The sequence below is a fragment of the Pipistrellus hanaki genome (genome assembly GCF_964339955.1).
Source record: "Pipistrellus hanaki genome assembly, chromosome: 17".
NCBI lineage: Eukaryota > Metazoa > Chordata > Mammalia > Chiroptera > Vespertilionidae > Pipistrellus > Pipistrellus hanaki.
In genome coordinates, this window is record NC_140519.1 from 22,201,574 (window position 1) to 22,228,198 (window position 26,625).

Below are 26,625 nucleotides of genomic sequence, written 5' to 3' on the forward strand. Positions count from 1 at the left end.
CCTCTACAAAGAAATCCACAGTGGGGATGGGTTCTTCCCTCCGAAGGGAGTGGAAGCATAAAACAGACACCACAGATCACTGGAACAGAACAGAGAGCCCAGAAATAAACACAGGCCTTTGTGGTCAATTAATATTTGACAAAGGGAACAAGTACATACAATGGGGTAAAGATGGTCTAGTCAATAAATGATATTGGGATAATTGGACAGATACATGCAAAATTTTATAAAACTAGACCACCTCCTTATACCATACATAAGAATAAACTCAAAATGGGTTAAGACTCAAATGTTAGACTAGAAACCAAAATAATCTTAGAAAAAAACAGGCAGTAAAATCTCAGACATTTCTCATAGCAATATTTTTTCTGATATATTGCCTTGGGCCAGGGAAACAAAAGAAAAAATAAACAAATGGGACATCAAACGAAAAAGTTTTTGCACAACAAAGGGAACTATCAAAAAGTGAAAAGACAACTGACTGAAGGGGAAAACATATTCACCAATGATAAGGGGTTATTAACCAAAATCTATAAAGAACTTATAAAACTGAACACCAAAAAAAACAAACAATCCTATGTAATAAAGAGCTAATATGCTAATTAGATCAAACAACAAAAATGGTTGTTCTTCTGGATGACCTTCTGGACAACCATCCGGACGACCTTCCTAACGAAGCTGGGGCTGCATTGATCCTCTAGTCTAATTAATAAATAGGCAAAAAATGAACGGACACGTCTCTAAAGAGTACATAAAATGGCCAGTAGACATGAAAAGATGCTCAATATCACTAACCATCATCGCTTCTCGGCCTTTTGGCTAAGATCAAGTGTAGTATCAATATTACTAATCATCAGAGAAATGCAAATTAAAAGCACAAGGAGATAAATACAAATTATATACACAAGGAGATATCCATAACCGCACACCTGTCAGATTGGCTATCATCAATAAATCAGTAAGTGTAGGCAAGGATGTAGAGAAAAGGGAACCCTTGGTTACTGACAATAGCCAAGATTTGAAGCAGCCCAAGCACCCATCAGTACATGAGTGGATGAAAGAGCTGTGGTACATTTACACAATGGAATACTACTCAGCCACAAAAGAAAGACATATATATATCTCATACCTTTTGCAACAGCACAAGTGGACCTGAAGAGTATTATGCTAAGTGAAATAAGCCAATCAGAGAAAGACAAGTACCATATGATTTCACTTAAATGTGGAATCTAATGAACAAAATAAACTGACAAGAAAACAGAAACAGCCTCATAGATACAGAGAACAGGCTGACAGCATCAGAGGGGAGGGGAAGCAGATTGTGAGGCTGAAGGGATTAAGCAAAAACAAAAACAAACAAACAAACAAATATTCACAGATACAGACAACAGTATGGTGATTACCAGAGGAAAATGGAGGTGGGGGAAGAGGTAAAAGAGGGTAAAGGAGATGGAAGGAGACCTGATTTGGGGTGGCAAACACACAATATACAGATGGTATATTACAGAATTGTACACCTGAAACCTATATAATTTTATTAACCAATGTCACCCTAATAAATTCAATAAAAATTTTTAAAAACCCCCAGGAAGGTGAAAAATGTCTAACAAGTTCACAAGGAACTGTTGCTAAACCAAATGCCTTTCAAATGAACAGGTTTTTTTTTCTCACCCAAACCCACCTTTCCAAATAAAATACACTCTTTAAAAATTGTAATTACCTGAGAAATGTTGTTCTAAGAGAGAATCATACTAAGAAATACTCCCATTACATAGACAGCTACACAAAAGAATTGTGATACAAGACAGTAGTTCCTGCTTTAATTTCTGTTTATGTGGGACAGCCACAGTGTAATCTCTTGGTAAGAAACACCCTGGCCACTATAACTGGTAAGTGCCATCCCTTCCCAAACAAATGCCCAAGTATAACTATGTCAAAAAATAGGAGGAAAATACCTACTTCACCGTATGGGACTTACACTTACTTGGGGAAGTAAAAGGAGCAGTCCTCAAATAAAGATATTAAGAATATAGACTTTCTACAGGCTAATGGATGTCTGAAAAGCTGCCCCTCTGAGCTGCGGTCTTTTCTATCATGACTACATTCACCAGGACGTTAGTGAGTCCTCAGGACCGTACTCCCTCATGGGCATTTTACGTGTGCTGGCTATCTCACACACATAGGAACTAAAACATGGCTGCTGCTTATGAAGAGACATTAACTGCAACTAATTTATTTTATCTAAAGTCTGCTGGTCAAGCTGCAGCTATAGATCGATTCCTAACACATAAGATATTCTGAATTACCTCAAGTTTATGTCTGCAAGCATATGTGTGCTCACTTTCCATCAGCCTATTTTCCGGCCCAAATATACATTATTCACGGACTTCACTCTGCTCAAAATTCAAATGAACATGTTGTTCTAATCTGTGAAGCCAGCCCTGTATTTCTGGAAACGATCGCCTTCTCAGGCAATGACAGACTTGCGGAAACTGCAAACCCATCGTCCTCCTTATCATCCCAGCTGTCCGCTTAGTGTGTGTGCGCCAGGCACCGGTGTCTCTTCCGAAACTGAGCCTGGAGAACTTAAGTAGCTTTCCTGAGATCACGTGGTCCGGTGAGCATCTGAGAATGAGGTTCCAACTCCAGAACCCACGCTCTTAACTGTTAGGTTATACTGCCTCCAATGGTTAACAGCAGAGCTAGCGTTTGACAACTTTCATATTTATAGACCGTCTGATTCATTTACACAGGCACCTCGCCAGCATCAAGGCTGGCAAAATTTTTAAGTTTCTAAAACTATTCGGTCACCTGATATGACAGCATCTCTTTGTGGTGGGCCCAACACATACTCCTAATTCTGTGGTCCCGACTCCTCTGGGTTTGATGCTGTTTTCATCTGGTTCCAGTTGATAAATAGATGGGACCTTGGTTTTAGTCAGGTCAATACGTAGTCTTGCCCTAGCTGGTTTGGCTTAGTGGATAGAGTGTCAGTCTGCAGACCCAAGGGTCCTAGGTTTGATCCCAGTCAAGGACATGTACCTCGGTTGAAGGCTTGATCCCTAGCCCTGGTTCAGGGCCAGTATGGGAGTCAACTAATCCATGTGTCTCTCACATTGATGTTTCTTTCTCTTAGTCTCTCTCCCTTAATTCCATTCTCTCTAAAAATCGATGGAAAAATATCCTCGGGTGAGGATTTAACAAAATAAGTAAGGCTCCACAGCTTCATAAAACATACATATTTATATGCAGTTTCAGCAGAGCATCGAATGAAAAGTCCCATGACCTGTCAGCCAGCACATGCCTACTACAGAACAGCCACTGGCTGGTACCATAAGATGGACACTTCTAGAACTGTCCTAGACACAATGTGTGAAGGTGCAAAACTGCCAACATGGTTGGAAAGAGGCTAAAGCAAGCAATCACCAAGTATCAATTCAGTATTTAGCTTCCCTCCTAACCTCTAGCTATGAAAAGCAAACAAGTCAGACGAGAAGCCCACTCCACCCTTCACCTAACCCATGACGTGGCTGAGAGCAGAATGTGAGAGAGGATCCTAGAAGTCACTGCAGCGTGGGGTTGGAGAGGAAATGAAAGTTAACTCGCTGTCAGCTCCTTCAAGTCCTGCCCTATTTCTTATTCTCATTTTCTATGACCTCCTCCACCCCACGCAACAGTAGAGAGAAGGCTCTCAGGAAGCAAACAGAGGAGTTTGGACGTATTCCATAGCAGTGGGGAAGAGGAGACGCTGGTTACAGCACAAAAGACTATCCTAGCCCTTGGGGGGGTGGGGGGGAGTAATGAGTAATAAAACAGAACCTATCACATTGTCCTGGATCACCCCAGTGACTAAAAACAGTTAAAATATCAATATTTGGCAATTTTGAAATCACCTCAGTTCTTCTTGATGGGCATGTAATTTATTGATGAAATTATAATATTTGGCCTTGGCCAGTTTGGCTCAGTGAATAGAGCATCGGCCTGCAGACTGAGGGGTCCGAGGTTCAGTTCTGGTCAAAGGCATGTGCCTTGTTTTCGGGCACATCCCCATAGGGGGTGTGCAGGAGGCAGCTCATTGATGTTTCTCATCAATATTTCTGACTCTGTATCCCTCTCCCTTCCTCTTTGTAGAAAATCAATAAAACATATTAAAACAAAGAAATTATAATATTTGGTTGTACCGCCTAAGACATAGGAATCTATGTGATAAAACAGAGATTTCATTACATGCTACATTTCATTATAACCTAAATCCACAGTCATGTGGCAACCACTCCTTATTTAACCACATGACACAAGGGGAAATCCAGAAAACCCTGACCAAGATATCACGAGCAAAATTTCTATAGGTAGTTGCCATAATCACACTTTCCATCTTTTCTTTTCAAGTTGTTAATAACTAATTGCTCACAAGTTGCACCTGTGATGCCAAGAAAGGTGTTATCTACCATCTTTATTTGAAACCTCCAGTCATACTAACAGACACCAAGGCTCTCAATCTTTACACCTCTCACTTTCATATTCTCTTTACTAAGAAGATACAAAGCAAAACCCTGGCCGGTTTGGCTCAGTGGATAGAGCATCAACCTGCAGACGCAAGGGTCCTGGGTTTGATTCCAGTTAAGGGCATATGCCCCGGTTGCATATGCTCGGTCCTCAGAGGGGGGCGTGCAGGATGCAGCTGATCAATGATTCCCTCTCATCACTGATGTTTCTCTCTCTCTTCCTTTCCTTTCCTCTCTGAAATAAATAAAAATGTATTTTAAAAGCAAAAGATACAAAGCAAGCCATGACAATATTAACAAATACTTTTTTTAAATTTTTTGATTTTAAAGAGAGAAAAGGAGGGAGAGGGAGGGAGGAGAAAGAGGGTGAGAGAGGGTAAGGGGGGGGAGGGAGGGAGGGAGGGAGGGAGGGACATTGATTTGTTGTCCCATGTATTTATGCATTCATTGGTTGATTCTCATATGTGCCCTGACCAGGAACTGAACCTGCAACCTAGGTATATTGAGATAACACTCTGAGTTACCCAGCCAGGGCAATAACAGCTCATTCTAATGAATGACTGATATGTGTCAGACAATGAAGGAGGTACTATTATTAACCCCCGTTTTTTAAGTGAGGAAACTGAGACACGAAGATTAACTTGCCCACAGCCCCCAAAGTAGTTAAGTGTTGGAACTAAGCTTTTAACCCAGGCTGTCTGACTCGGAGCTCTGGGCTTTAGCCTCTATGCCAGGCTATCTTTCTGCTCTGTGATTACGCACTTAAGGAATCTTCATAACTGCTATCACTTCACCTGAAGGTTTTCTTTTCCTGTGGTTGGTGGAGGAGGAATCTTGGACATCACTGTAAGAGGCTACATTTGTGTCTGGAGAAGTCTGCCTACTCTGTCTTCTTCCATACGGGCCTCACACTATCTCATGCAAATTCCTCTCAAAGTATCCTAGATACAAAAAATTAAAGGCGACCCTTCCTTGCTTTGTATCACTGAGTAATAAGATTTTAAAACTTCTTATAAACAAGAACCACTGATTTTTACTACTTTTGCACATGTACAATAAATATAGGCGCTAGCTCATATTAAGCTCAGAATCTATACTCAAATACTTGATTGTTGGTTAATCAGGCATTTAGTGCTTAGCAGTACATTTCTTGTTTCACTGTGAGTTTTATAGATTCTGGCATCACTCTGGTGGAACAGTCTTGGTGACACTGCTTTATGGCACCCAATGTGTTGACAGCAGTCTGGCAGATTAACACTATAAACGTCACCCACTGTCTGCTTATATTAGGCCCAGTAGCCAAGCAGAGTCATGTTGAAATACCTGATTCATGAGTCCATCAATGCTGAACTCACAACGTAGGAGCAAGGTGTATCAGAGGTGGCACCAGGTGTGATTAAAGTAGCATATGGCTGCGAAAGCTTTCTACTATATATTACAGGCTTAAATTCCAAGTTCAGATGCATTCAGTTTTTGAAACAAAACTGAAAAATACAAATGACTGCAAACTGAAGTTTGTGTTTTGTTTTCTTTTTCTCCCTTTTTTAAGCTGACTTTTAGGGTGAAGGGAGGGAAGGAGGAAAAGAGACATCAATTTGTTGTCCCACTTATTTATGCATTCATTCGTTGATTCCTTTATGTCCCCTGAGTAGGGATCAAATCTAAAGTTTTTTGTTGTTGTTGTTTTGCTCACTATTATATTTCATTGATTCTAAGTCATACTTTTGATACATTTCAATATATCAGAAATAAGGCCTACCTTACAAATGATACCATCTGAGATTTGACTAAGTACAATAACAAAATGTATTTGCATATATTCGGGATTCTATGGTTTTCAAGTTTTATGTTACCATCAACCCATTTATTCATAATTAACTGGAAACAATGTTAACAACTTGTCTGTTTTTCCTTTTCTTAGCCTCCTGTTTGCTACAGAAGATGTAATAAAGAATGTCTGAGGTAAATGAAAGGTAGCATCATTTCCAGGAGACAAAGCTTTGAAGCTCTCTTACTGTAAGTGCAAAGCTGCTACCCTCCTGTGAAGAAAATGTAGCTTGAGCTTTCTCCAGCCTGTATGCAGCCCAAATTCGTTTCTTCTATGAGAAAGACACCACTGCCAGGTGAAAGGGTTCCAGATGGGGGAAGTCTTCCTCCCAGCTTACATCAACTGACTCCAAGACACACTAAGCCTTTTAACTCAAGCTGGAAAGTCTCAAGGGTTTTCTCCTCCAACTCCCAAACATCACAATCATGCTCACATATTTAAACAATTAGGTGAGATGTACAGAAGCTAGCACTAAATATGTCTGAAATTTGAGTGCCAAATGTGCAGTCAATATTAACCAAATTCAGATTTTATCTACAGAAAAATTTTAAAACATTCATATATAGTTCCAGATGGCATCTTGGACTGGCTTTTTCCGGATAACAAAAGTACCTTTCAGTTTAAAATTTTTTAATTATTAAAAAATAAAGATTAAAATAAAAACCACCTGCAATGCAAATAAATAACACGTTCTGAACGCTGCAATGCAACAAACCCTGTGTGAAAAAGTACTTTAGATGCACTGTTGCACTAATCCAAACAAGCTTAGGAGATAAGTATTGTTATCACACCCCAGTTACAGCTGAAGAAACTGAGTCTTAGACAAGTTTAAAAACCTGCTGATCATCTCAGAGCTAATAAGTCACTTGTCCAGTCACACAGCTAGTAAGGGGTTGGGAAGGGATTCAAACCAGGCCTGTTTAACTCTGGGATCAAGATTTTAACTAAGTGAAATTGCCATTCCCTGAAACTGCTCATTTTAAAAATGTTCAGGGTGAGGCAAAAGTAGGTTCACAGTTGTTTGTTCAGGAAATAATACAAAAACTAATAAGTAATAATGCAAGAATGTTGTAAGGTCATTTACAAAAGTAAAGTCAAACTGCATGTGAAAATAATCCCAAAATCATTTTTTTAAGATCCTGGGTTTTATATATATATTTTAAATAAATCTTTATTGTTCAGATTATTGCAATTGTTCCTCTTTTTCCCCCCATAGCTCCCCTCCATCCAGTTCCCACCCCACCCCCTGCCTTACCCCCCCACCCCCGTCCTCATCCATAGGTGTATGATTTTTGTCTCTTCCCACACTCCCATCCCTCTCCCCCCGAGTATTGTCAGTCCACTCCCTTTCTATGCCCCTGATTCTATTATATTCACCAGTTTATTCTGTTCATCAGATTTTTTTATTCACTAGATTTTTAGATTCACTTATTGAAAGATATGTATTTGTTGTTCATAATTTCTATCTTTACCTTTTTCTTCTTCTTCCTCTTCTTAAAGGATACCTTTCAGCATTTCATATAATACTGGTTTGGCAGTGATGAATTCCTTTAGCTTTTTCTTACCTGTGAAGCTCTTTATCTGACCTTCAATTCTGAATGATAGCTTTGCTGGGTAGAGTAAACTTGGTTGTAGGTTCTTGCTATTCATCACTTTGAATATTTCTTGCCACTCTCATCTGGCCTGCATAGTTTCTGTTGAGAAATCAGTTGACAATCGTGTGGGTACTCTCTTGTAGGTAACTGTTTTTCTCTTGCTGCTTTTACTATTCTCTCTTTGTCTTTTGCTTTTGGCATTTTAATTATGAAGTGTCTTGGTGTGATCCTCTTTTGTTTGAGGTTCTCTGCACTTCCTGGACTTGTAAGTCTATTTCTTTTACCAGGTGGGAGAAGTTTTCAGTCATTATTTCTTCAAATAGGTTTTCAGTATCTTGCTCTCTCTCTTCTTCTGGCACCCCCCTAATTCAGATGCTGGTATGCTTGAAGTTGTCCCAGAGGTTTCTTACACTATCTTCATATTTTTGAATTCTTTTTGCTTTTCCGGTTGGGTGTGTTTTGCATCTTTGCATTTCAAATCTTTGACTTGATTCTTGGGATCTTCTAGTTTGCTGTTGGATCTCTATATATTATTTTTTATATCAGTCAGTGTATGTTTAATTTCTAGTTGGTCCCTTTTCATATCCTTGAGGGTCTTATTTATTGGCCTTTTCTAGAAAATTCTTGAAAAATCTTATAACTGTGGTTTTGAACTCTATATCCAGTCATTTGCTTTCCTCCATTTCTTTCATTTGTGACCTGTTTCTTTGTCTCCACATTTTGGCTACTTCCCTGAGTTGATAGAGTGGCTCTGTGTGCTCAGTGTCCAATAGGGCCCCAGTGGCTCAGCCTCCCTAGTTACCCGGGGTGGACACTGTTGGTGCATCCCTTTGTGGGCTGTGTGCACAGTCTTGATTGTTGTTGGTATCACTAGGAGGAATTGACTTCCAGGCTAATTGGCTGTGAGGATCAACTGTGTCTATACTATGGGAGAATTTCTGTGCTGGAGACACCCTTATGAGATAAGACTTACTTCAGTGGGGCTTTGGCACTCACTGAGTCTGCCCTCTGAGTGTTCCCTTATGGATCTGAGGAGTTGTAGCCTGGATGGTCCCACTCTGACCACTGGGTACACTGGCTCTTGGATCTCCAAGGGGGTGCTAATTTAGCCTCTGCCTGAGGCTACCCAGCAGGAGCTCCGGAGATATCTGCAAATTTCTCTTCTTTGTTTGGGTTTTAGAGATGCCCAGATGAGGCCCAGCTATGAAGCAATGCAAGCTGCTGTGGAGCCTTGCACCTTCTTTTGGATATTCTGGGTCTCACTAACTCAGCTGTAGGTAAGTTTAAAATTCAAAAGACCAGGCCATTCATATGCAAAAGCCTCTGCGCTCAGCCTGGATGGGGCAGAGTCTCATGGCAGAGCAAACAGCTATGGCTTCATGGGGTAGGATCACAGGGTGGGGCAAACAGCAATGGCTTCCCATCAGCCCTGCACTAAGAGGCCCCTGGTTCTCAGCGTCCCGTGGTAATCGCTGCAAGCACCTCTGAGAGAAAGCAGCCCTCGAGTTTCGCCCACTGCCAGACAGTCCAGTTTCTCCTCCAGCATGAGTCTGGGTCCCCCTAGTCTCGCTTAGAACTAAAGTTTAGAGGAGTCGGGAGCTTTTGTCTCCCTCCTGATTGAGAAAGCCCTCCGTGTACTCAGTTGCCTGCCCTCTCCACACGTGCACGCCTCCGCCTCCATACCTCTGCCTTCCACAGCTCCTGTTAAGTCTCAGTAAGCTTTTCTCTTTCCTTCTAGTTGTAGAATTTCCACTCAGCCAGCCTTCCTGTGGTTCTGGATGATGTTTGTCTTTTAGTTGTAGTTTTGAAATTGTTGTGCTAGGCAGCAGTTTCGATGTTTACCTATGCCGCCATCTTGGTTATATGTTTTTTAAAAGGTTTAATATTTTGCTATTTCTTGATTCACAAACTGTACAACTTCATCATGAAATAGCTTTATTTTGGAACACTTCTGATTTTTTTAAAAAATCTTTTCATACATCTTACTCTCCTCAAATGTGTTGTTTTTTTAATTCAATCAAAGTTCAAAATATGGAACTTAAGTTCTCTTCATGCCATTCTCAGCTCCATGCTGGAGCCCTTGAAAGGATAGGCTACTCATCCCACCCACCCCGTGCATCCCCTCTCCTCTTCAAATCTCCCTGCCATAGTCAGAGCTCCTGTGCCTGTTGGCTGGGCTATTTCGACAGCCTCTGACATTTTGCCTCTAGTCCCTCTTCAAGTGCAATCCATCACATGTTGCCAAACTAACCTTTCAACTCCATTTCCATCATGTAAGTCGGGATCTGACTCTGTCTAAACTTCCAATTTCGCCATAGCCCACCCTCGCCCGGGCCCTCTCCTCCTGGCTAACTCTGATCCTCCCTGAGCCGGCCATCCCAGGAGGCTAACAGGAGGAGGGGGCGGAGTGTCCCTCTGCAGCTCCCACTCTCCCTCGGAGGACACTGGGGCGAAGGTTCCTGCCCTGACCTCTGCAGGTTTCTCTGGGCTGTTTCCTGCCAGAACCCTTGGCTCACAGTATCGCCATGATTTTGTTCATGCTACTTTTCAGTTCCTCCACCCTATCAAAAGCAAGTGCAAGTCATACTTCCTAATTTCTTTCTCCACTGCTAAGCCCTGCACTAGCTGCGCCCCGTCCCTACTACTGTACCAGCATCACACCTTTAGCACTTCACACTGTGCCACTCTGCTCCACACCCTCACCTGTGTGTTAATGTTCTTAGCAATTCCACAGAACCTCAGCACAGTTATCATTTTACATAAGCACCCCCCTCACAAACATACCAAAGTCATACCAAAACAATAGCAAGAATATTCTAAAGGTCTACACACTCATAATTCTTTCTTCTCCATCTTTGAGAAGAGTTAATAAAATAACTTTCACCAGGTACATACATATGTCTAAAAACAGAAACAAAACAAAACAAAAAATTATCATGAGCCTTACACAAAAGTTGTCATTTACTCTTCAGAGGCATAAATCCAAAAACATTATTGAATTGTTTCCTTGTCATTATTAGCCACATCTTTGCATTCGTTAAAACCCTCCCTAGAACTGGCCTGCATCAGAGCCCACTCCAACATGAATCTGGATAAGTCCGTTTTTTCCCTAACCCCTTCCTGAACGCCTGCCCTCCGACCAGGTGTGTGCCGGACTCCAGTGTCACAGAATGGGTCCCTCAGTGCTAACACGACCCACTCCAGTACAGCTCACTTAAGCAAGAGATTCCCTCCCGAAACCATTCCAGTTGCTAGTTTAAGTTTTCTCTCCAGCACAATATTATAACACGGACATAATTGCACACTGACCTACAAAAGTAGCAGATTAACCCACAGTGCACCCAGAGTAACTAGTCAAAACAATGCTCCGGTGGGGAAATGCTCCAATTGCTCGCAGGACATGGTGATGGGGTCTGAGAAGGCCAGACCAACTCGCACCTCTTCTTCCACCCACGTTCTGAAGCAGCTGGGAGACAGCCAAGCAGGGGGTGGAACCTGTCACTGCAGAGGCAGGGAGGGGACAGGCCTCAGGTGCAGGGCAACCTCACACCACCCGAGACACAGCTGCAACACTGAACCCAGGCCGTCCTGCTGCACGCAGAGGCCTCTCCCATGGCGGCCCACAAGCCTGTCCCACAAGGAGCAGAGCTGGGGTAGTCCCCTCTCTGCAGGCAGCCGTGCCCCGGAGAAGGGCTAAGGGGCAGGAGCCTCAGCAAACTCATAGTCAGAGTGGTGAGGCACCGGCTACAAAGAGAGAATTCCCCCCACACTGGCCACTGCCCTGATCTCCACTGCAAATAACAATGACAGCAGTGGCCTTGCAGCCCGAGACTATGCCCCAGCAGCCAAGCAGGTGTCAGGGAGGGTGCAATGTGACAGAAGGATGTCAGAGCACAAGGACACTTCTTCCACTGAAGAGAAGGAGCGTGCAGTGCAGTGAAGGCCAGAGGACACCGGGCTTGAGATGGGGAGCTGAGGTTCAAGAAAAGCGCTGTGGTTGGCATTTCGGGCTTCCGTTACGTTTTCAAGAAAGAAGGTGTTAGGAAGACGTCAGATTTTAGACAAGGTGGGAACATTCAGGACAGACGTTTGGGGGAGATACTGGAAATAAAAATACAGATTTAGGAGTTAATCACATGGAGCTGAAGCTGTGGGCCTGAGGTAGCCCCCAGACAAGGCCACGGTGAAAAGCCCGAGTGCAGACTGTGTTTAGGAAGAGGAGAAATGAGGAGCTGAGAGCGCGTGGGAGGGAAGGCCCCGGACCCCAAAGGTGCCTGTGCTGAGGCCTACGAGACAAGTGTCAAAGAGGATGGGATGGTTTGTGAGGAACAAACCCCGAAAGGAAGGGAGAAGCAGAGCTGAGAAAAGAGCCCCGTGTGTGGACTTCCTCCACCTTCCACCTGGCATCCTGTCTGCTAGGTAGGTACATGCTACCAAGTCCTCAAAGACAGCAGAAACCCACTCACCGAATTACCTTTAGATGATTCTCATTTCAAACATGTCACATGCCCTTGGAAATAATACTGGCTTGAAATGGGTTGCCCCAAAGTTTTGCTGATGCATATTAAACCAATTTGCTTTTTGTACCACATAAACTAGAACTACACAGAAAACAAGTTTTTGATTATTCTGTGGCAGTAATGAAATCTTTAACAAATAAATGCAAAACATGCTGTTCTCTATCACTGTTAACAGTGCCTTTAAAGTAGACTATGCTTTCAAGCCCTTGACCTTTTATCTATTTTTACCTTTTATATTAATGTGCAGAAAGAGTAGCATTGCCGAGACCGATTTGGCTCAGTAATAGAGCGTCGGACTGGGGACTGAAAGGTCCCGGGTTTGATTCCGGTCAAGGGCATGTACCTTGGTTGCGGGCACATCCCCAGTGGGGAGTGTGCAAGAGGCAGCTGATCGATGTTTCTCTCTCATGAATGTTTCTAGCTCTCTGTCCCTCTCTCTTCCTCTCTGTAAAAAATCAATAAAATATATATTTAAAAAAAGAGTAGCATTACTTGCAAATTCACAAGAAATAATCTAAGAATATATGAGTTACCATTTTGCTAAGTGTTTGTTTCCTATTTCCACAGTATGTTCATTGTGTAACTAAACATATTGGCCTCAACATGTGGCTTTTCAAACTTCAGAAAACATCAGAAGCACCTAGATAAAAGTTCAGCTTCTAGACGGCCCACAGAGATTTTAATGCAGTAAAACTGGTGTGGGGGTGAGGAATCTGCACTGTTAACAAGTATTCCAGATGACTGTGTTGATTCTAAGGCCTGATATATCTCTATTTTATTAGTCATTTTCTCTTTCTTTAATTTTTCTTTTTTTATTCTCACCTGAGGATATTTTTTCCATTGACTTTTTTTTAGAGTAGAGGGGAAGGAGGAAGAGGAGAGAGTTACATTGCTTGGTTGCCTCCAGTTCAAGCCTGCAACTGGGGTATGGTGCCCTTGACCAGGAATCGAACCTGCAACCCTTTCGTCTGCAGGCCGATGCTCTAACCACTGAAAAAACTGGCCAGGCCTATCAGTACTTCTCTTATTACCAGATGAACTTTTTAAATAATTACATAAGATCCTCAAAAATCATCTGTTAGACCCATTGTGTAGATCTCTTGAAGAAAACAGATGAAAAAGCTGGCTGAGTCCAGCTCAGCTTTCTATGTAAACGCCAATGGATGCATTATATCTGCAAAGCAACCTCATACCTCTGAGTCCTGGGAGTGGGAGGGAGGAGAGATGAGAACTGGGTTGAAAAGCTGCAGGATCAACACAGCAGGCCAGGCTTAGGGCTGCCTGTTCCCTCCTCCCCAGCAACGACAAGTAGCAACTACTCCGTTAGCTTTCTGTCTGAGAACACACGGACAAGCATTTTCTGTGCAAATGTCTCCAAACAGTGAAAAAAGGGGGGAGCTGAGGTTCCTTTTACAAAACGGAATATTGGAGGAGTAAGAGCTACACAAGATTTCACAGGGATATTAATGAACACTGAATGCTTTGAATCAACAAGGCTAGTGTGGGTGAAACAAATCAGAGCGCTCACAGTGCAAGAGCTAGCCCAAGCGGTCTTTCTTAGAGGAAGAAAGGTAGTTGAGAGTCGTTTTCAGTCTACTGAGCAAGGAGTAGTAGTAGTAGTAGTAGTAGTAGTAGTAATATTGCAATGATCCACAACGAATAATGCCAATGGTGTGGGCATTTCCCTACGTTCCAAAAAGCCTGAGCATAGAGAATGCTGGTCGGGCCTCAATATCAACCATGTGTGAGTCACAGCCTCGGCTTCCGGGCAGGACCTAACAGGACACTGCCTTTTGTTCACCCAGGCAGTGCCATGTGGACGTGCATACCCCAGCGACAGCCGAAGGCCCTGCCTGCCAGCCAGCAACTCAGGCCCAGCAGCCGCACCACCTTGGGCTCAACCGCGCGGAGAAATTACCTCCGTCCCCGCAGTGCTGTGTCCTCATTTGACAGCACACAGACAGAGTCTCCTTATCCTGTGAACCCGAGCGGCGAAACGGAACTAGCCACAAGGTTCCTTATAAACTTGAAGTTTGTTTCAGACACCAGCCCAGATTTTTTTTTTTTTTAATACGAGGGAAAATGGAAAACCTAAAATGCTAATTCTGATGATGAACTTGGCTCTGAAACTTTATACATCAAGACAAAAATTAAGGCCCTAGCCAGGTAGCTCAGTTGGTTAGGGCATCATCCCGATTCACCACGGTTGCAGGTTGAATCCCAGCTCAGGGCACATAAAAAATAAAATAAATAAATAATCAACCAATGAATGCATAAATAACTAGAACAACAAATGAATGTTTCTCGCTCTTTCTCAATGTGTCTCTCTCTTTTCCTCCCTTCTTCCCCCTCACTCTAAAAATCAGTTTTAAAAAAAAAGACCAAAATTAAAATTTTAAGTGCACCAAAAATAGCAAAATTTAAATTATAACTAGAAGCTCACTGTACTTAAGCTAATTGACACCTTGTTCAATTGTGAAGTGGGGAAAACACTATGAACCTGTACAAACTCTAGAAATATATTACTGAAAAATATGAAGCTAAGTAGTATTCAGATTTGGGATTTTATCTCTTTTTAAAAGACAGAAACCTCCTGATTTCTATATTTTGGAGTTCTACCCCTATTTAAGCCACGTATTACAACTACAGCCTATCCTGATTTGAGTCCCAACTCCATCACCAATAGCTGTGCTCTCAGGCACACTTATTAAACAATCTCTAAAATGCCATTTCCTCACCCATAAAGTAGTGATTACTGTTCCAACCTCACCATTTGATGAATCCTACTTTGATGCTTCGTGAAAACCGGTATGTAAATACTTTCAGCAAAATGCAAACTCACATAAAGACCATGCTCCACAAGTGTCAGCTATGGAGATCAAGTCCTACAGTCACTGTCATTTTGATTTTAATAACAACTTTTCAAATTTGTAATATGGAAGGATAGCACAGAAACTCCCATATGCCCATAGTCATCAACTGTTTATACTCTGCCCCGGTTTTCATTCCTCCCTTAGAATCCCTTGTAATTGACAGTGAAACAGAATAGCATGAAATGAAAGCTGTCCGCGCCCCATCGCTTCCACGTTCATGCCCATGGGGACAGCGGAGGAGTTCCCAGGAAGCCGCCCAGCATCTCTGCCCTTCCAGAAGAACCTCCCCTCACCCTCTAGTTGCGACTCAAATCTGAGATCCCAACCCCAAAGCTACTCTCCCTTGAGATCCCATCTTCTCTCTTTCTTCAGCAACAAACAAAATGTGGAGGGGAAAGGACTGGATCAAATGTTCTTTGAGAACTCTTTAACCTTTCTTCCTACCTTTCTTCCTCTAAGGAAGAAAGGTCTTCCTGGTCTACGCCAGAAAGGTCGAACTTTCCAGAAGGACTGAATACACCCTACCCGATTGTCTAGGACAGCGTCACCCATTTTTAAAGAACTGCAGGTTTGGGGGGAAAAGAGTAATGATTGGTTCATTCGCAAGACACTCATGATCCAGTTGGGAGATGAGCATCTTCGTATGAGCATCAACTGCTCCCAAAAACTTGTCGTGTTTAGTACCTGGGTCGTCTGAATCACCTCCGTGCGACTGAGAGGATCAGGAAACAACACCCAGTGACACCCCAGAACAAAGACACATGCAGACATTCACTGACGTCTCCTCCTGAGAAAACGTGATGCAGCCAATCACCATTGCAGGCCACTCATTCTTTCCCAGCCATCATCTGAGGTTAGGGACCTTTCTAAATTAATAACAAAATCAAGATATGTGGTTTGATAAGTTCCATGATTAAGAGTGAGCTAGTAACTACTCAGCAAATATGCCTGACGCTATAACAAGTACCTCCTTTAATCTTCCACCATCATTCCGGGAGACTAATATTATTTCCATTTTTATGATTCACTTGCCGATCTCTCTGATATCACAACTCAACTCAAGGTCTCAGCCACCACAGAATAAAACCTTCACAAGAACAATTGTTCTCCTCATGGAAGAAGGAAATTAAGGTTGACAGGCATGGAACTTGGTCATCTTAGGCGCCAAGCGTCCCAAGACATACGGCTCACAAACACAGTGGGCACAGAGGAGGAGCGGACAGAAATGACGTTGAGCTGATAGGATACAGCAACAGGATATGAGATGGGATTATAGGGTGTTGCAGGTACTTTGAATGGGCCTTTTCCTATTAAGGCACAATGATGCAAGCCTCAGAGCTGATCTAAACAGCAGGATGGCACAATGGTTGCACACACAGATTCTGGAGAATGACCAACCTGCATTCAAATTCCTCCCCCACTGCTTGCTGGGGTTGTGTGACTCTGGGCAATTTAACCTGTCAACCCAAGCATCCTCATCTGTAAAATAGGACCATCTACCTATTTCTTAGAGTTGTTCTGACGAGTAACACTTAGCTTAATGCCTCTCTCACTCAATGCTCAGTGACTGTTACTCGTTAGGGGTGTGGCTATTATTTTTATTGTTTTTGTGTTATTTCTGTACTATTTAGTTGACTGCCCGAACACACACCTTAATAGAGAAAATAAATACTATTTAATTTAATCGAGACTTTTAAATTCTCAAGATGAGTTTGCATGACTTTTATGACGAAATCAACATGCCTACAATTGGCCGAAGCAGAATTTCAAGTACAAGTAAGGTCATATATACAAGAATATAAAATACTGCAAGAGAGATTTTTTTTTTTAAGTTGACCTTGAAGATCTGGGCTTAACAGTTTCAATATCCTGTTAGTCTCATATTTACATAAAGTAATTTGCAGACACACACACTTTAAAATACATCACCAACTAAGGCATATTTTTTATCGTGCATCTGTGCTCAAATTGATTTTATTATTCACTTATTGCAACGGAAGCACTGCCTTGGAAACTAAAGGCATGCATACTACAAGGGACTTCTCACTATCTGCCTGCTTAGTATCATGTTAAAGGCGATAGTTTTTAGGTGTGTTTAAATAGGTGTGTTTGATAACTATGTTTTAAATATCAACAGAACAGATTCCAAAAATGTTATATTTCTCTCAGAAGGATAAAGAGAGAACAGACTCTTTAATCAGTCAAAGAAGTCCCCCAGCTTGCCACAGAACTAAGGGGAACATGACCGACAAAGATACCACGTCCTTTTATCAGATACAATGCAAATAAAATATAGTGTGGAAACCTCAGGGAGAGTAAGTAACATGTCAAAACTAACACACGTGTCTAATTCCCTGCCTTTCCCTACACAAAGGCTCAATGACAGTGGCTCTTTGCCCACCCCCTACCCTCCCACCCCCGTGTTGATGAGACACATGGTGGAAAGCAATCTGCTGCCTCTGGGCCACTGCTGAAGGGTGGGGGTGGGAGAGAGAGAGCCCCAAATAAACATCCTCTTTATTCTCCCACTAAAACCCACATCACAGGAACCTGCATACAGCTTTGCATTTAGTATTTACACCTTTGAAAAGGCAACTTTTTCTTAGACCATAAGAATACACTGTTGAGCCGAAACCGGTTTGGCTCAGTGGATAGAGCGTCGGCCTGCGGACTCCGGTCAAGGGCATGTACGTTGGTTGCGGGTACATCCCCAGTGGGGGGTGTGCAAGAGGCAGCTGGTCGATGATTCTCTCTCATCAATATTACTAACTCTCTATCCCTCTCTCTTCCTCTCTGTAAAAAATCAATAAAGTATATTTTTTTTAAAAAAAATAAAAATAAAAAAATACACTGTTGATTAGGACCAAACAACAGAATATATTTTTCAAGAATTTTGAAAAATTTAAAACTAGCAAGTTGAAGAAAATGCATTAGAAGTCAACTGCTACAGAGTAGTTGGCACAAGCCCATCTGAATCCAAGTCAACACACCCAGATTTTCTTTGATTCTACCATATGGGAATATTACTACCCCAACATTTACCCAAATAGCCCTCAAAGCCACCTACGGTGAAGTAAAGCATGTCCCTACAACCCAAGTCCCGAAATTAACCTGTAAAGCCACACGATCTTGACAACCCTGAAGGAGACAGAAAGGCCTGGTGGACTTGACCAATTCATACTGGCCACCAGAAAGGCCAATGAGGAACAATATCAATAAAAGTGCCTTTGAAATAGACCCCCAACCAAAGACAATGAGTCCCAAGTCCCTGGAAGGAAATGTAGGCAAACCAAGGTCAAAGTCTGACACATCACAAAAACAAATGGATGGCAGTGCCACCTATACAAACTGGCAAAAAACTAAAATGCAAACACTCCTCAATAAATGGCTTCAAGATAAATGTTCAGGGTTCCCATAACTTATTTCACAGAATATTAAAGTCAGCAACTTAGAAGCCTTTCTGTCTGGATCTTTCAGTTAGCATCTCTCATTTACTACCAACCATGTCATACAATCCCCTTTTTATAGTAAATGAACGAAGAGGCTTTTAAGATCTTTCACACATAAAAATAGTTTACATATATTAAAGATCAGGTAAGTATTCTGATCAAAGTTAGTATTTTCCCCCACAATATTTAATAATGTACTCATTCCTACCACACACCCATGTATGACTGCAACCAGCTCCTAAAATACAACTCCCTTGGGCTCCACTGTTGGGAGCTCAAGGACCTTGTCCCAATATGAAACTAGCAACAGAAAACAGTTTCCCCGAATGTGGAGACACAGAACAAAATGTAGCAAAGTCTGCTTACCATAGGATTCTCAGTCTATGATGAGCAAGCTTCTACAAAGTGCTACATAGTAAGCAAGGAATATAAGCAAAGTGCTACACATTAGGCAAGGAACAAATGAAAGTGTCACACCTTACATAAGTAACAAAGGTTCCCTCCCCGCCCCCACTTCACTGATCCCACCAGCAATCCTTGGTGGGCTCACCATGCACCAGCATCTTGGGGGGAAGCTAGCATATTACCTTGCAAAGTTTAGGAATGCTACCAGCAATGGCACCATGGTCCATTAAGTGGCTACGTCAGTCATTTGCTACAAAAATTCATGAACATCCTCCTCAAATCTAGTCCTCCCCAGGAGCTCCCTGCCTCAGGGAATGAACAGCATCACCAGCCAGCCAAGCAGGGAACACACTGGAAAGCTACATTCCCTGATACCTTCCTCTCCCTGAGAATAAATCCATCCTCGAGTCCTATTCATTGAACCTCTTAAATATTTCTCAAGTCCATCCATTTCCCTCCATCTTCATGGCCACCATTCTAGTCCAAACCATTATTTCCCCATCCCCTGAACCACCATACCAGCCACGGTACTGTTCCCCACCCCTGTCCTCCCTCCTCTGCCCACCCACCAACTCAGTCTTTAAATCTGCTTGTGTCCAGCTCTGCTTAACACTCATCGGTGGCTCTGCTGCTTTTTTCAAAAATCCCAAGTTCCTTCCCAAGCTGGAATTCCTTCTACCTGTCTCTTGAGTTTCATCTAGCTGCTCTCTGTTGACCTCGAACACACAGCCTCTCCCTCTTCTACCTCTTCTCCTTCCTTCTTCTACCATCATCTGGATGGCAGCGCTAAAGCCACTTCCCAAGAGGTAATGCCCCACATGGATGAATTCCCACATCGCCCTCCCTCCTTCCGGTTTCCATGACCAATGATACTGCAGCAGCTCTATTTACTTTGTGTGTGGGCCTGCCATGTCTTCTCTTTGCACAACTGTATGTAACTCATACAAACCCAGCACTTTTCAGGTAGCAGGTACCCAATAAATACTTGCACCAATGAGCAAGAAAACAGATGAAACAGGAAAACTGACTGCAATCCAGAGTCACTTGCCACTAGAGCCAAGCTGACTCCTACAGCAGTAATGTGAAGCTAAAATGGCCAACAAATTGCTGATTCCACATGGGCCTAAGCAAGCAAGCAAGCAAGCAAGCCCGAGGACCAATCAGCTCTTTACTATCACCACGTCCTGCTTCTTCGCTACTATCCTACATGATGTTTATTTTTTAAAAGACAGTCTTTAACTTTCCAAGTAAAAACAAAACAAAGCCCTCCAAAAATACTTCACTGAGACAACTACCATGTTTGCAGTCACCTAACATTAGTTAAAAGGTACAGGAATCAAGTTATGGTAATGAATACATGCTTCTAAAATGAAAACAGTAATCAAATCCTGGAATAATTATCTCTGAATTTTTTTAGATGGATAATCAACACTACCACCACCACCACCCCTCTCAAAAAAAACCACCAAACCTTTCCGCAGTCGAGGCAAATAAGTTACTATTGGCTTAAGAACACCTTTAGGATTCTTTTTTTTTTAAATATATTTTATTGATTTTTCACTGAGAGAAAGGGAGAGGGATAGAGCTGGAAACATCGATGCGAGAGAAACATTGACCAGCTGCCTCCTGCACACCCCCAACTGGGGATGTGCCCTTAAGCAATGTACATGCCCTTGACTGGAATCGAACCTGGGACCCCTCAGTCCGCAGACCAATGCTCTATACACTAAGTCAAACCAGTTTCGGCATATGTTGTAGGATTCTTAACCCAAAAGGTACTTCGAGTCAGAACCTAAGAGGGAGAGAGCTGGACTCTGCCAGCACCAGCTCAGTGGCCCTGCAGACAAACCCCGGGCCGGCCCTGCATGGCCCTGCACGGGCACTGAGCTAGGCACGGGAAGACAGCTGCAACGGAGACAGCTCCGCAATAACTGGGTGACCAGCCAGAGGCAACTCATTTAATTAATCTCCCTGGGCTTTGGTTTCTTACTCTGTAAAATGAGAAAGTTAGACCAGCTCTCTAAGGTCCCTCACATTCTAAATATCCAAAGATTCATTACTGGTTGTGAGATAAATTTCTATGTGACAATATCGTTATGATTTCCTATTATTGTTATTTTTATCCTACAGGTGAAATTTCCTTTAAGGTTTTTAATATATTGATACAAGTAAAATAATGAAAGGGCAGTAGTAGTGTTTTTAATTATCTCCCCAGCTCTTAACCACCACCACCGTCAGCTATGGACTTCTGCCATAATTGCAACATGACCTGAGGAACACCCAAATTAAAACAAATCACCACATCTTCAGGTTTTTGTAGGAAAATTAAGCGATCATTTACTCATAATTTATATTTTATATTATCCATCATCTTTAAATATTAGGGTTTTTGTGTTTTGTTTTTAGAACGAACACAAAATAACAAAGTTTTCTAGTTGGGAAAAATAATTTCTCTCTCAAACTAACAAAGGAATAATGGCTTTAGAAGTCTGATAAGATACAATATTAAATTGTGATTTTCTAATAGCATAAAAAGAATAGCTTGTTAAAAAAAAAATACACGAATGTGTCCATGTGAATGAAAAAGACAGTCATACAGGGCCAATATGTATCCGATATCCTCTTGATATCACCCAAAAAGCTCCTTCTCCATCTGTTTTTAGTGAATTTAGCTATGTGACCTACATCTATTTTAGTACTTGTCTATTTACACCTAGAAAGCATTTGAATACTGGAAGTAAACACTTGATTACAAAGCTTAAAGGTTTAAGGGCCTTTTTGTTCTGTAGTCACACACTTTGCTCAGCCCTGACTAAGCATTTTTTATTCTTGCGATGCCTTATTTATAGATGTTTATAAGATGGCCATGGTGTCTGCTATCAAACCCAAAAGGCCATCGGTGGTTATCTATGGATAAAAAAGGTAACCACTACCTCCAAAGCTAATCTTAAAAGTGAAATGTATTCGGTTACCTATAGAATCCTCTCTCCTACTAGAGGATAAACTCTCTGAGGGAAGGCACTGCCCCTTCATTTACACACTGAAAGCTTGGCAGGGGTTGCTGAATCCAAGTAACTACAGGGAGAAGACTGCATGGCAGACAACCTTTCTTAAGCAAAGGGAATAACATGCTATAACCCTAAGTTTGAAATAATGACTCTAAACTTGGCATGTAGACTGTTCTTATGAGTTACACAGCATGTACATAAGAACACTCAGACTGTATTCGCTCTTTGAGGAAAATATTATTTTTCTCTTGACCTGCTTAAAAACTATACTATAAATATTATACTGACTGCAACTGTAGGAAGAAAAATGGTAACATTTCTTTGATACAGTACTTAAATGTACTCCTCGTGTATTCATTTTAACTCAATATAAGTAACACACTCTCATGAAAAAAAGTTTGGAATTGGTCCTATAAGGTGAACTGATTAAAAACTAGATCAAGTGCAGGTGAATCTATTTATGTACTATTTTTAAGTTAAGTTACTACAGGAGTTATTTTAAACATGACTTCTGTATTTTCACCTTTGGGGTGTGGGTATGTTTTTCCTCAAAAGAGGAAAGTAACATTTGGGTTTTCAACCATTACCTATCTATACAGAACTCATATCATTTCTCTACCCTGACTTCTGCATTAAGATACTGAAAAGGAAATAATTTTTAAAATTAATTTAAAAATAAGTCCATTGATTAAACCAACATAACTAGAATTTGGAATTCACAAACCCGTTTTTCATTATTATTGTTCATTTCTTTTCTAGAAACTCATTTTAATCTCAAAAAACCTAGAATTCATCAAGCTTTAATTTACTGGCTTGCACTGAGTGGGGGAAAAAATGAAAAATATCAAGAAAACATAAATAATAAAGTCTATAGTGCTAGAAAACAATTCTTGAGTGGCATGGTGAGGCAATTCACCTGTTAAAGCCCCCCAAAGATCCATGATCTCCCTTTATCAGGTTACTAAAAAGTGGGTAGTAAGGGGGAGATGCCCGATTTCAACTATTTGACCAAATAAGAAAATTTAATTCCCAAAACTTGCTGCAAGCCCCTTTCCATTTCCAAATTGTTTGCTTAGTAACTTTTTTCTACATTACAGATTTTTTGTCTAGGGAAAATAAACTTTTCCTGAGCAAATCTGGAAGACATAAAATGTCTCCTACTTATTATCACCTAGAAAGGCAAACCACGTGCCCCAAGCATCTAGCTTTCAGCCTCTTTATTATCATTGTCAATGAATGGGCCCCAGTCAAATGAAAGCTGCCATTTTAGGGTAAAGACTGTAGGGCTCTGTTGTGCAACAGCAAGACAAAAACACTCCGCGACAGATGTACTCTGGGGGCTGGGAGAGGATTCAACTTCATGAAATCACTGCTCAAGTTATTTCTGAAATAAGAATGACCCAGTACTTACACATTACTACAATCTAAATGGAATATAACTGGGAGAAAGCAGGTTCCCAAGCTACTAAGGTCACAGTCACTAAGATTTTTGTTTTGTCATCGTTAGAATAGATCTGTGAGGAAATAAAGACAAGGGTTTTTTTTTTTTTTTCCTACTTGATTATTACTTATAGTGAGTACTCCCCCTCCCCTTATTAGGAGAGGATTGAGAGAAAATACACGCAACCTCTGTGAAAGGCATTGCCCATTGCAAAAACGGCTTAAATTAGTGTTTTTAAAATAAAAATCAGGGCCTTCTCCTACATAATCCTTTAAAAAAATAAATTAAAATATTTCATACATCCCAGAAATCAAGCCCAGAAGATGAGCATTATTTCAAGATAAGTTCCTGAAACCGGTTGTTGGGTAATATACAATGGGAAACTAAAAAGTATACTTAGCAAGTGGAGAGCTGGATAGTGTATCTAATTCTAGCAATTCAAAAGGAAACTCTCCATGTGGGTTGCTACTTTTCTTTTGTCCATTGTCTGTTCCGGAGAGGTGGGGGGGAAAAACTAGTTTAAAAATCGAGGCGTGAACAATCTCCAAAAGTGACCTCCAGGAAAACCGTTCGACCCGCAGCAGGAGCACTCCCCGCGCCGCCCGCGCCGCTGGGGCGCTCACAAAGCGGGCGGCCGGCCGGGAGTTCGGGGTGCGCTCCCACGGCGCCGCCGGGCTGCTCCTCGAGGCAGAGCCATTCGGAGAAAGGCGGCTCGGTAATGATGGCTGCTCAGGGCCGGCGGCTCTTTCCCCGGAGCCTCCCGACCCCCCTCCCCTTCCCGCCCCGGGTCAGCCGCCCTCCTCCTCTCCCCCCCCCCCACCCCCGTGCCGTGCCGGCCCCGAGCGGACTGCCGAGCCGGGCACCGCAGCCCACGGGGTGCCCGCGCCCCGCACCCCCAGCGAGCTCAGCCCCCGGTGCGAACCAAACAAACAACGCGTCCCCCGCCGCCCTCCTTCCTCTCCCCGCTGACCGCTTGGCCTCCGGCCACCTCCGCCGTTCACGCTCCGAACCGGGGGTTTCTGCGGGGGGGCCGGGCGCACCCCGGCCGCCTCGGGGGCCACCTGGCGACCCCCACTTCGGCGGGCCCGGGGGTGGGGGAGCCGAGTTGCTTTCGGGGGTTAAGAGTCGCTATTATGCAGCCGCCGCCGCCGCCGTTGGCCCGGCCAGCTCAGCAAGGTGGGGTCCCCTCCTCTCCGCGCCGCGCTCGCCCCGGCCCCTCTCCCTTTCTTCTCCTCGGGCGCTTGGGAGCCGCCGGGGAGCCCCGGGAGCCCCAGGCCCCGGGTTCGCAACTCCGCGCCCGCGGCCGGCCGGGGCCGGGGCGGGGACCACGATCGGGACCGGGGCCGGGACCACGATCGGGACCGGGGCGCCCCCAGCACCGCGTGTTCGCGCCGCCCCCGCCCCACGCGGAGCCCCGCGCACTTTCCCCGCCGCCGACCCACCTCGCCCGGTGGCCGTCCCCGCGCGGGCGGGCGGCGCCGCCTCGCCGGGAGGGACGCACTTTGTTCGCGCCGGTGCGGCCGCCGCTCCAGGCGAGCGCGGCGTGGTCGGTCCGGAGCGGGGGGCGGGGGCGGGCGCGGGAGGGAGGCGGGGGTCGCCGCCGTCCCCGAGCCGCCGCCGCCGCCGCTCAGCCGCCCCGCGCCCGCGCGCCCATCGCCCGCTCGCGCCGGAGTTGGAGCCCAACTTTTCCTCCTTCCTTTTTCTCTCCAGCGGAGCCGGCAACTCGTGCTCGGCGCCGGCGGGAGGAAACGCTCTGGCTCCCCCGCGCGCAGACACGCTCCCTCCTGTCCCCGGTCCCTCGTCCCCCGTTCCCTCCCCACCTCCCCCCCCACCCCCAAGCCGGCAGCACAACAAAAAGCCATTTACATGCGAGGAAGTTGACCCTCGGCCGGACCGCGCGCCCCCGCCCCGCGGACGCAGGCAAAAGTTGGGGCGCCGGGCGGCGCTCGGGGCGCGGGTTCGGGCCCCGCGGACGGACGGCGACGCCGGCGACACGGCACCGGCGGCGCTGCGCTCCGGCCCCGGCCCGCGCCCGCGCCCGCGCCCCTCGCCCCTCGCCCCGCACACGCCCAACTCCTCGCTCCCAACTCCCCGCGCGGCCCCGGCCCCGGCCCCGGCCCGGAGCGATTTCCTGCCGCCGCCGCCCCTCCCGCAGGCGCCCGGCGAACTCTCGTGCTCACCGGCTCGATCGGTCGGGCGGGCTCCTCCGCTGCCCGGTGCCGAGGGAGGAACAAAACGCAGAGCAGGCTCCGGAGAGTTGGCTGGGCGGCCGCGGCCGGAGGTGGGGGGGTGGGGGGGGGCGCTCTGAATCCACGGGCGCGGAGTTGGCCGGGGAGCGAACGGGGCTCTGGCGAGTTTCAGGGTCTCTGGGTCCCCGGGGCCGCCTCCTCCGCGGCGCTCCTTTGTGTAATTTCACTCGATTCAAGTTTAATCCGATAGTTCCCGAGCACGAGCGCGTCCTCCGCACCAGCACGGCTCAACCCCCGCGCCGCCGCCGCCGCCGCCGCCGCCGCTACCGCCGCCGCCGCCGCCGCCGCCGCGGCCCCAGCACGCCAGCGCCTGCGCGCCTGCGCGCCCCCGCCACGCCGCGCGCGCCCGCCCGCCGCCGGCTCCTGCGCGCCGCGCCCGCGCCGGCGCCCGCGCGCCGCCACCTGACGTCAGGCGCGCCTGGCATAATTTATGCAAGAATTCGGCCGGGGTGGCGGAGGCCGAGGGAGAGGCCGAGAAAAAGGGGGCGGCGCGGGGTTGCCGGGCCGCGGGGCCGCGGGGCGGCGGGGCGGCGGAGGGCGGGCCGGGCGCCACTTCCCGTCCGCGGGCGGGCGGGCGGGCGCCGGCTGTGCGGACGGGTCTTCCCGCCGGCCCGGTGCGCGGCCGGGGATGGCCATGGCCGGGCTGGTCCGAGCGCTCGGGGCTGCCGCTCGGCGGTGCCCCTGGGCGCGGACCGGAGAGGGTGCCACGTCTCCCCGCGCGGCACCTTCCCCGGGTCCGGTGCGCCGCCCCG

The 26,625-nt window shown here is 45.0% G+C and overlaps 1 protein-coding gene across 5 annotated transcripts in view; it reads right to left on the minus strand.

The window, feature by feature from the left end:
- CHD7 (chromodomain helicase DNA binding protein 7) overlaps positions 1 to 26,156 on the minus strand; it is a 175,326-nt gene extending 149,170 nt beyond the window's left edge. For all 5 annotated transcript variants that reach the window (XM_084865076.1, XM_084865075.1, XM_084865073.1 and 2 more), the window contains exon 1: positions 25,805 to 26,156. The gene's annotated coding sequence lies outside the window, so the exon portion shown is untranslated. The remainder of the gene's footprint in view (positions 1 to 25,804) is intronic.
- Between the last annotated feature and the right edge of the window lie 469 nt (positions 26,157 to 26,625).